This window comes from Tamandua tetradactyla, chromosome 9 (assembly GCF_023851605.1).
Source record: "Tamandua tetradactyla isolate mTamTet1 chromosome 9, mTamTet1.pri, whole genome shotgun sequence".
In the NCBI taxonomy this organism is placed as follows: Eukaryota; Metazoa; Chordata; class Mammalia; order Pilosa; family Myrmecophagidae; genus Tamandua; species Tamandua tetradactyla.
This window is the reverse complement of record NC_135335.1, coordinates 52,266,431-52,278,131: the sequence shown is the minus strand read 5'-3', so window position 1 is coordinate 52,278,131 and position 11,701 is coordinate 52,266,431.

Below are 11,701 nucleotides of genomic sequence, written 5' to 3'. Positions count from 1 at the left end.
TGGATTCCACAAGAACGCTTGTTTTCATTTGTTGCATGTTCTGCTTCTCTTTCACCCCAGGTTGAAGTCAACTGATCATCTCTGGGTTCTTTTCCAGTCTCGGTGGGAATCTGCAAAGATTCCTGTGACACTTGTTACCATGCTCTGAAACTTGAAAGTGGGGGCAGCTTATAGGTGAAACCCATATTTCTGACGTGCAAGGAAGGTGCATTTAATGAGCAGGAAGTTGTTCTAACAAAGCTGACTTCTATTAACAGCAATGAGTTTTTTTTCCTCTTCCTTGTCTTCTGACTGAGGAATACACAGCTACAGAGACAAGAGTGAATGGAGCTGCTTCTATTTCAATTTTTAAAACATTGAGACATGACTTTTTTACTTTATTTTTCAACTGTAGGGTCTTGGCGGGGAGAATGTTTGACTTTTTAAAAGGGTTTCGTGTAGATGTAGTACATTTCATATTTTTTTTTAATGTTTCAATCTGACTTCACATGTTATCATGGCTATCTCCATGCCATGTGTGTGAAGAAAATACAAGAAAGCTATTGCAGCATATTTCCACTTTTGCTAGCTTATGTGATCAGAAAAACAGATCACAAAAAAAACCAAATGTTGAAAGTCAATAAAAAGGAAATATAGATCATCAATATTCACAGAGACTGCAAAACAGTTAAAAAAGATATGGTGATTTAGTCTTCATATTTCCAATACTCTCTAATTGATCCCTCTGATCTCAGGAATTTTAAACTACTTCTATGAAAAACACTAAGTGAATCCCTTCAACGTTTCATATTGCGATGACCTTTTAACATTGGCTTAGCCCTCACATTTTGTCCTCCCCCACTACATGCTTGCTTGTTTATTAAATCACCTCCCCAATTGGGGTTGATCTCTCAAAATCCTATTTTCCTACACAGCTTGCAGAATTCTTTATCCTTCAAGCCTTCTAGAAAGCCAAATAATCCATTTATCTCTCAGGGCCTTTGAGTGCAACAACAGATCTACTGAAACCCCCAGCCCCTTCTGGGGTCCTAGTTGTTTGAAGGGGCCAGTTGTCCTCGAAAGAGGCCCAATTATTTAACAATGTTGATATATATGGGTGCGTGTCCTCCTGGAAAGAGTTCTAACAGATTGAAACTAAAGCAGAAGTTTACAAAATCTGTTCCTTAGGGTTTATAAATTGTCAACACATCTGTCTGTTTCCCTGGTGTTGGGGTGATTGGATATATCAGGACATAAGGTAAATAATAATGGGCTTCAATGCCACAATTAGCAAAAGCTCTTCTAAATAGACTTAATAAATAGATACCTGTTGATAGAAATTTATGTCTTGTATCAGCAGCAAGATACTAAAATTCAAAAGAATTTTTTTGTTAGCTAATATGACAATCCAAGATAAATTCAGCATAAAGGATAGTTAATTATTCAAAATCAATACAGGCTTATTAAGTGTCTACTAAATGACAGCTAATATGCTCGGCATCTTAAATATTGTCTTGTAGAAAGCAGAATGAATGATGAGGTGCATATAAATGGAATAGATATGTGAGTATATTAAGCCCTTATTTATTTATGGATGTGGAATATTTTTCCCTCCTTCCATAATTAACTGTGATTTGTTCTTTATTATGAAATATCTGACAATAATAAGTATTTCAGAGAGAGTACAACTAGCTTCATCAGACTTTGCTCTTTCTCTTCTTCTGTGTACCAAGAATATTTCCTAGAAGGCAGCCCAAGAGGAATGCATCATGCTATCGAGATGGTCTATTGGCTAATAAGTTAAATGATGAGCATATTCATAGGTCAAATGTTTTGGAGCTGAAATCATTTTAAGCCAACAAACCAATTCCCAACAGGTCCCAAGGTCAGGTGAAAGTACCTGGATCATACAACCAACAGGGGGCTTTAAAAAAGAAGAAAGGAAAACAGCACTATGATGGAATCCAGCAACTGTGCTCACTGTCCAAGCTTCTCATGGAGATTTATGGTCCAGGAAGGGGGCTGCTTTATGTTACCAGGCCCCGTCAGGGTCAATATCCCCCTCGTCATTCCAAATGCCTCATGCGAGCTGAGGAGACAGGTTAGGAGGATCTTGAACTTGTCAAACCAACTTTTCTCATCAGTGCTGTGCTGGCACTTCATGGTAGGTATGGTCCGGCTGCAGCAACAGCCATTGCAAAGGGTTGTCCACACTCAATCCCTTCATTTGAACAGAAACATTCCTCTCTGCCACTGAAAGATTCTCAGTCTCTGCCAGGATCACACTGCTGCCAACAAGAAAATCAGAAACCATTTCTGGTTCATGGTGGCCAGTAAGGGAAGTATCCCCTACCTCATTGTTTAGTGTCTGCATGACAGCAGATTTCTTGCACATTCAGAACTCAGGACTTAGAGCTCCACTTCAGGTTATTCTTTAGAACGCCTTTGCGTTCTCATTTCCAGAATCGAGAATTACGTCTTCAAGGATGACAGAAATCCCCTACATAACTGGATGATTTCACCACTGACATGTAGCTCACTACCATCCCAACTGGTATTCTGTTCCAAATGGCATGGTTCAGTTTTAAGAGACCTTTTTTATGTTTTTATTTTTTGGGAAGGGGGTGGTACATGGTCTAGGAAACAAAGCCAGGTCTCCAGCATAGAAGGCAAGCATTCTACCACTGAACCACCCACACACTCTATTTTAAAAGGCCTTGTTTGGGTTTATGTGCACTCCCAGGCAATTGCATTTAGCTCCTTCTCCACACTCTTATCAGAGATAGACTGTGTCACTTTTGTGCATGGAAACTTTTAAGGTCAAGTGAACTGAAGTCTACAAACCAATTTCATAGAATTCTGAGCACTCTAATTATGAATGACATAAGGTACTTGTCAAGAGCACTCCTTGAACTTCATTTTATTCCTCATAGCACTGGCCAGAACATCATAAAGGACCACAGGGGTAGTTAAGGGCTCAAGCCATACCTTCTGGTCAGTGTAGAGATTGCTCTCCATTTTGTCCAATTAGTCTCCCTTCTATTTGGGTATTATTTCATTTCTAATAGGGGTATAATATATGTGTAGTGGAGTGCCATGCCCACAATAAAGAAAATTCCAGAACAAAGCTGAAGATCCACTGCAGGATTGCCATAGCATCCTTTGCTCTGATAGTCTAAGGAGAGGAGTAGAAAACTAGACTTGCATCTGTTGCCAAGGAGCCTGTAAGCCACAGTTTCTTCATCTGTAAAATTTGGACCGTAGGAATTCCTTCCTTGTGCGATTTGCATGAGATGGTAAATGTAAGCATGGCACAGGATAAGGCACCAACAGATTACTTGTTACCCTTATTATTACTACATGTGTGCTGAAGACTGCATAAAACAACATCCAACCCTACAGCGCCTTCAGGTGGGCTGATATCTACTGGAAGCCCTCACTTCAAAGACACTACAATGGGTACAGACGCATTCAATTAAATGGATTCTATGAAGGTCCTGATACTGAGGTCTGAGCCCCAAATGGTCAGAAATTACAGCAGTTCCTCTTTTAGAGCTCTCACTGTGTGTAGGCCCTGAATCCACATCACCTTCTGAGAATCCGTGCCCATGTTTGCTCCTCTAGTACACTGTCTATCTCTCCCAGCCACTCTAGCCCAAGCTCATGGCACTGGCTGGGCTCAGCCCTTAGCACAGGGTTTTGAGACGAGTTCTTGTGTTTGCCCTACATTTAAAGGGCAGCGTTTGCATGTGTCTGACCTGGTCTTCTAAGTCACTGGCAAATAGAAAACAATAATAAATGTCTGTGTAGTTAGTAAAACATATTGACTGTGCTGCACTTCTTTTCTCCATCTAGCTGTGTGATCAATAGCTGCAAACCTATGCCAACAGAGAGCATTCTGGGCTTGGATGGCCATAACAGTGTTTACTCAGGTAATGAACATCGACAAGCCCTCAGGACAAACACTGCATGGAGTTGTCTAGAGAAAGGACCATCATTGCTAAACTAAGGGAATTGTTCCAGTGGAATAGCAAAGCAGTATGTTAAGGGGCAGCCAATTCATTGCTAATGGGAATTGTGTTGGTGCTACACCTTGGGAGGTTTGTGAAGTTCCAAAGGCCTTTTCGGAGTCTGGACTTGAGATGGAGAAGGGTCTGCTGGAGTCCCTTCACTGGGCACCTGCAAGGGCAGCGCGTGGCTTGGTCCCATGTTGCTACCAGCGCCTTAGCTGCCTAACACTGGCTCAGTACCCAAGCATCCAGGTTCTCCTCTGTGCAGCGGGCTGAGAACTGGGCAAGTGCGCAAGTGTCCCTTGCACAGCACTCTGTGCTTTGATGTGTCAAGAAGAGTGACGGCTAGGCTTGTTGCACAAGCACCCAAGTTGTGCATGCTGGTGTAAGGTGCAGGCAGCAACTTGCCTTGCAAGGGGCTGGTGGGTATGGGCCACAAGCAATGGTCAACAGCCCCACTTGCATCCTCTCCATATATCCTCTAGGTCAGCCGAGTGACCTTCGATGGGCCTTGAGCTAAAGGGTAGGACGGCTGGGACTCCCTGTCCATCTCTTCTCCCTAATCATCGCAGGGGAACTCTGTCCTCAATTTTTCTCATTTTGGAGTCTCAAATATTTATTCTGAAAGTAAAAGAATGAATGGTATCTTATTTATTTATTAACTTCCGCTCTGACAAGCATGAGGCTCCTGGGAGCAGTGTGAGTGCCTCTAAGGATCATGCTGAAGAAAGTGCAATGACAGACATAAAAAGGAGATGTTATTCCATTCACTGTAATGTCTAGTGGTCTCTGGGATGGAAGGGGAGGTGCTATGTTTTGTTTTTACTTCAACCATCTCACCCTGCACTGAGCCTGTCCCTACCACAAGCAGAGGCCCACTGCTTATGAATGAAAGCAAGAGAGATGACATTATTTCATCCTATACAATTTGTAAAGTATTCTCAAACAAACATTATTTCTCGGTAGTAACTGTTCACTTTTGAAAATCTAACAACACATTTAAGTAGTAAGAATTTTTTCTGGCATAAATTGCTTACCGGATACCCATTAATACGCAAAAAAGTAAGGTTGTATTTAGAGATTTGGAAAATGTGACTCCCTAGGAGAAGATATAGAGGAAAACACTTCGGTCGCTCCTCACACAGTTAAGCCCAGAATTACCAAGTCACCTGGCAATTTTGCTCCTAGGTATAAGTATATACCCAAAGAACTGAAGACACAGACTCAGTACTTGTGCCGCGATGTTCATCATGGCATTATTCCCTATGGCCAAAGAGTAGGAACAACTTTGTATTCATCAACAGATGAACACGAAATGTGGTGTCTACACACAATTGAATGGGGTCAGTGCCAAGAAGGAATGAAGTACTGATATGTGTGACCAAATGGATGGGTCTTGAAAACAGGATGTTGTGAGATAAGCCAGACACAAAAGAAGAAGTGTTGAATGACTCCACTTAGATAACATATCTAGAATAAATAAATTCATACAGTAAGAAAGTAGATTCACGTTTACCAAGGGCCACGATGGGGAGTGGAAGTGGGGAGTCACTATTCACTGGGTACAAAGTTTCTGTTTGGGGTGACTGAGAGTCTAGTAACGATGGCAGGGGTGGTTGCACAAATGTCACTGGATTGCACACTTAAGATTGTAAATATAGAAAACATGATATAATAAAACCACAATAAAACATTTTAAAAGTGTATGCTTTGCCTTGTTCTGCCAGGAAAAATATATTCCGAGAAAAGTAGAGAAGATGTAGACATGGTATGAAAGAAGGGTGAGAATCACAAGTGACTGACATTTTGGTCTCCCCCAGTGCTGCACCCCCTTTGCACTGTGTCACGCAGTGGTTTTTTGAGATTCGGTTTTCCATTGCAGCCATCAGCGTCACGTGGACGTGAGAATCTGCAGTAGGAAGAAGTCACTCACCTTGTGGGACTGGTAGGAAATGGCAGAGCCAATTTCTAGAACAGGTATACTCATTGCCAGCTTTAAATTTTTTTCTCTAATTTTTAAAATTTTTGTATGCCATCCAGCGGGGGTTACCTTTCATTCTTTTTCCATGTGAGTATCCTGTTATCACAGCACCATTTGTTCAATTTCTTTTTTTTTTTTTTTTTTTTTGGACTGCGTGGGCCAAGAATCAAAACTGGGTCTCCTGCATGCCAGGTGACAGTCTACCACTGAATTACCCCTGCAGCCCTGTTGCCAACTTTTTAAGGAATACATAAAATATAACAAATATGAGCCCGATAATGGATTTATAATTATGATTGGAATCCAGTTATGATCATGACAGGGCTGTATTTAACAAGCATTCAGTTATTAGAAGTAGAAGCTGAGTGTCAATGTAGTGGAGGGAGCTGAGTAGAGCATTCTTTAACTACAAAACCAGAAGTCTGGGGACTCAGGTCAGAAGAAGCAGGGAGGAGGACAGAGTGGACACGGATGAAGAGCTCTTGTTCCCGGTGCTCATCCACTTCGCAGACACGTCCTGGGGCAAGCGGTGTTCCTGACACTGCACGTGGCTCAGTGAGCACACGAAATAGAAATCGTTGCCCACAAGTAACTTACATCTTAATGAACCATAAAAGCCTGAACAGGAATTGTCTAAGATCAGACAACTGGCAAGCATTCAATAAAGAAAACTGATTTTCAGACACATGCCTGAATTTGCATCTTAGCCACTCACCTCTGATTTTGTTGTCATAAAAAGCTAGTCTATCAGAAAATAAAGTATCTACAACCCACTGTTTCTGCCCCTTAATTTTGGAAAAGCCTGAAATAAAATTCTCAGGTTCAAACAGTATCTTCATTTCCTTTGTGAATTAGTACATGAAGATATTGCCTACCTCAAACCAAGACTGTGTGATTCATTTCTCCTTGAATTTGGTATCAGGAAAAAGTAATGTTCTGATGATGCATTTGATATTACTATCTTTTACTTGTTAGAATATGAAAACTACATCTCAGTGTGTCTTTTTTAACCCAGCTCCAAAATCATAGAATAAAGCCCTTTACCAGATGCAAAAATCTGAGTAACCTGAGGATAAGCCATGCTAATTCTGATGCTTTCTAGAAATCTGAGTTTGTGAAAATCAGGTGCAAGCTGCACTGGACACTCAGGAGAGGACTGAAGGCAGTACATGGCCAAATGTCTTCATCTATTTGTTCTTACGTGTGTTCTCCATTTATTGCAAACGGTGCCTCTTTTTAAGTCATGAAGCACATTTATACATGCTAATCCATGAGTCACCTTAGTCTTTTGGTGAAAGATAAAGAACAAATCAAAATATTGCATTAATCAATCTATTCATCATCAACCCATCCATCCATCCGTCCATCCGTCCATCCGTCCATCCGTCCATCCACCTGTTGTATCCATTGTCTGTCTGTCTATCTGTCTATCTATCTACGTATCTATCTATCTATCTATCTATCTATCTATCTATCTATCTATCTATCTATCTATCTATCTATCTATCTTTTCTATCCATCCATCCATCCATCCACTTGCAATATGGTAAAATAGGGTTTCTCTACTACTGCACCCCTTCCTTGAGCTGGACACATTCCCATATCCCTTCTTGTCTTGTGATGTATCTCTGTTCTGAAGACTGGATATCTTCAGTTACAAAACAAAAAACAAAAGGATAACAAAATAATCTCATTAATTTTTAAATGGACCCCATGGGAAAACATTTCCTAAATCATTAGACTAAGTAAAATTCAACAAAAACTTCCACAGTTAGAAAATAATGTCTGGGGGGGAAATATAAATGTTTTCCTTTCCATTCAATGTTAAAATGTCCTTCCTATGTTTTGTGATAAGACACATACCCTAAACCAATGCTATATGCCGCTTAACTTCTTTCCTGAATGGGATAAGTCTGCCCCATTCATTTCTATTCATGTATTTCAAAATATCATCTTTTATTTTCTTAATGGGACTGGTAGAGTTTAGAAAATATTATATAATTTAGGAAACATTGAAACATTGATTATCCATTACCTGAAAAGACTGATACATATACTGTTCTCACTAACTGAAATCATTGGGAAAACATCATGGAAATAAGAAAGCTATAGATTACATCAGAGCTATGCTGTAGGAGCATGACTATTATTAAATAAAATTGATGGCATCCAATTGATCCATATCATTTTACTCACAAATTGCTAAATAAATAGCAACTGTAGTTCACTACTTAATTTTCATCATTGCAGGAAATTATAATCTATAAGACTATAGAATGAAAATATTTTAATGTCTCATTTGCTTGTAGTTGAAAATGTGTTTTCTAAATATGAACACATGCATAGCTAGGACTCATGGAAATGGGCTCCTTGTAACTACCCTTTCCATCATTTTTTATTTGGGTGCATGGTCCAGGAATCAAAACCAGGTCTCCTGCATGGAAGGTGAGCATTCTACCACTGAACCATCAATGTACCCTATTCACCTTTCTATCATATGACATATTTGTTTCCACTGTGCCTGGTTCATGATTTCAGTTCAAAAATACACCATCAAGATGCATTCCATGGCTCTTGAGACAAATACAGTATAGCCAGGGAAATGATGGAAACAAACCAAAATTCCTCTTCTTCAGATAGAAATGAAGATATTTTGACGGCTATTAATCATCCTATCCTTTGACTCATAGTTTCTTGTTTTTCAGATCAAGTTTGCAAAAAAATATATAAAATGAAGAATATTGCAAACAATTTTCAGGACCTTTTCATCTGAGGGGTTGGTCACCCTTCAATTGCCAGTGACATCTGCGCCACTAGTTTTGTCTTTGGTGCCCACAGAACAGCCAATGCAAGCCAAGGTCCTGGGTATTCTTGCAGAAGACGTCTCCATCTCCAAGGCCAAGGGGTGGTGTTTGTGTCTGCAGAGACTTGGTCATGGCTGAGTACCGCAAACACAGTGCTGCTTCTGGCAGTGTATCCTTGTCCTTGGCGTCACAGGGGACGGCTGGGTCCCCAGGGGCCATTTTTTTGGATTCCTAAAAGTTCTCCATTGAAATAAACCATAAAGTATTTGCAGGACAGCATATCTCATCACCAAGGAAAAGAAATTTTGTTCCTGAGGAAAACATCAGGAAAATTTAGTTCTTCCTTCACATTTTTTCAATGAGCTGCTAGATCGTCTGCTAAACTGCGGCCTAAACCATTCACCAGCTGCAAAGGTGGACCAGAGGAATCATCATGATACAATGCTGCTTTCACTTTAGATGACTTTGAACTTCTAAGCAAATTGAATAATTTTGATTGATTGAAGTGTGTTTTTGATTAGTTTTTACTCCTTTCTTAATGACCAACAGGCAAAGCTCTTCAACTGACAACTTTTCAATTGCTTCCTATCCATTCACCTTCCTCTTCCCTTCTCTCCTCTCCCCTCCTCTTCCTCCTCCTCATTCTCCTCAATCTTTCTTGAACATACTACAAGCTATTGATGAAGAATTACTTTTATGAAATCAAAAGTTTGAGAGAATTTGAGAAGCTCTGAAAACTTACCCTGTATTTTCAGTAAGAGTTTCACCTGAATTTATTCACAGAGATAAGTAGGTATTATACTTAGGGATTCTCAAATTCTCAGATAAAATGACCCACCAACAACTTTTTACCTTTTAATCCATGGTTAGTAATAGCTATTATGAAACAAAAAATTCTCCCCAAGTCATTATTGACTAATAAAGAAAAATGAAAAGGGATTTATTTATAAATCAATATTCAGAAACTCAAGTTTGGAATGACTGTTTTGAATATTTTTGCTTCTTCAAATAAAATGCCTTTGAAATGCTGTGAAAAATACAATTCCGTCACTCTCAAGAGGGATTTAGAAAGATGACTACCGATCTATCGAAAGGAAATTGCATTAAAAGTCACAAAATTAATTTTATTTGGTTTTTCCATTGTAATAATGCATTTATTTGTAAAAATACATTAAACTCACAAGAGCAGGACATGCTTCATAAACAAGCAATTATTGTTTGAAATGTCCCTTGGGACATGTGGATCAGTTGGGCATTAAAACTATTTGACAAACATTTCATTCTGCAATACCAGCCTGGAGGAGAAAGGCAAACTTTAGCTCAGGTACAGGGAGGAGCTACTGTTTGATGAGGTCTGGATTTTACCCTTAATTCAACTGGATGAACACAAGCTCCGCACTACTCAGAAGCAGCAAAGGGCTGAAAGCCAGGCCAAATTAAGCTGCACACTAAAGTCTATTTTCTTTTCTCCTCTCTGAAATATCAGGCTTAAAGTATCATGAAATTATAGAGAAATCCCTTGATATCTAGCATGTTATCCAGCTTCTGAGAGATTTTCAGTGGGTCACACAAGTGTGACTATTGCGCTTTCTCTCGACTGATTGATCCGAAAAGGGTTCAGGCCGAATACAGACTCTTTCTGAGCAGAGCCAGTTCACTTTTGGGTTCTGAGCCTCACTAGCCTTAAATAGGGTGCTGCAGTAAATGAATACCCTTCATGGTGCTTGTGAAGGGACAAATAGATCACCCTGACCATGCAGGCAATTATCAGTACCTTCTTATGTTTGGCTCAATAGTTAACAGAATGACATAATGTTCCTGATCTCAGGATGAGCTTAGGGTCATTTCATTATAATGTGTGTGCTCATGTACCAATACTCACCCATCCAGGCATTAAAGAACAGGGGTGCACATGCACATGGACACTCACAGGGCCATCTGTATTTATGTGACATTTATTTACATCCCCTGCATTTGTTTGCATTTGTGCATTCATTTCTTAAAGTGACCCTCTGAGAATTTTCAGGTTAATTGCTCTCTCAAGAAAAGGGTATTATAGTCTGAAGTGACAGGTGGGTAATAAGCTAATAAAACACATTCCCCAGACTACAAGTTTAAAAGCTTTATACAAAATGAAGTAACTGCTTTTATTTCACACCATGGCATTTGTTTTTAGGGGACAGTTCAAATCTCCCGTCATCAGAAAATGGACTCTGGCAACCTAACAGACTAACAGAAATGAAAAGAATCAAAGATGCTGAGCCTCCAGGTGGATTGATTGCCCATAGTTAAAAACATTATTTCTTCCAAGATTTATGTAATCCACAGTAGAAAAAACGTATTATGTGGATCACAAACAAACCATTTGGTCAGGGGGGCGAGGGGAGCTCATGTTTAAAAATGTTACAAACTACCAAACAGTAAAGGGATGGATAAAATCTCAAGGGTTTCTAACGTGATCTCTCAAGCACAGGTGCCAGAGGTTTCCTGCATTTATTGGTTTTGAAATGATCAGCTTGAACATTGCTGGCGATGCAAGTCGTTAACACTTTCCACTGAGCATCTTCTGGACTGTTTTGTTCACAATATCAGCCCAAGATATTCAGTGTCCCAAGTAATTCTCTTTATCTTGTAGCCGTATTTATCCTTCCGTGGGGAAGTGGAGCAGTCAGGGTTAATTACATTTAAATTTCGAATAAATTAAATGTGTGGCATCGAAGATGTATTTTCTTTTCGTTTGAATTTCCTTCTACTGCAATAGATGCCTTTGCGATGGGGAGCTGCAAGAAAAGGGTGACAAGCCAGAAGCCGAGGCATAAACGCTTCCTGGGCAGCAGCCCTCGGACTCTGGCCGGGACCGGCTGGTTCCAAGAACCTCGGCGTTAGGACTCAACAGCAGAGCCGGCCGCGCTCAGCGCAGCTGGGAC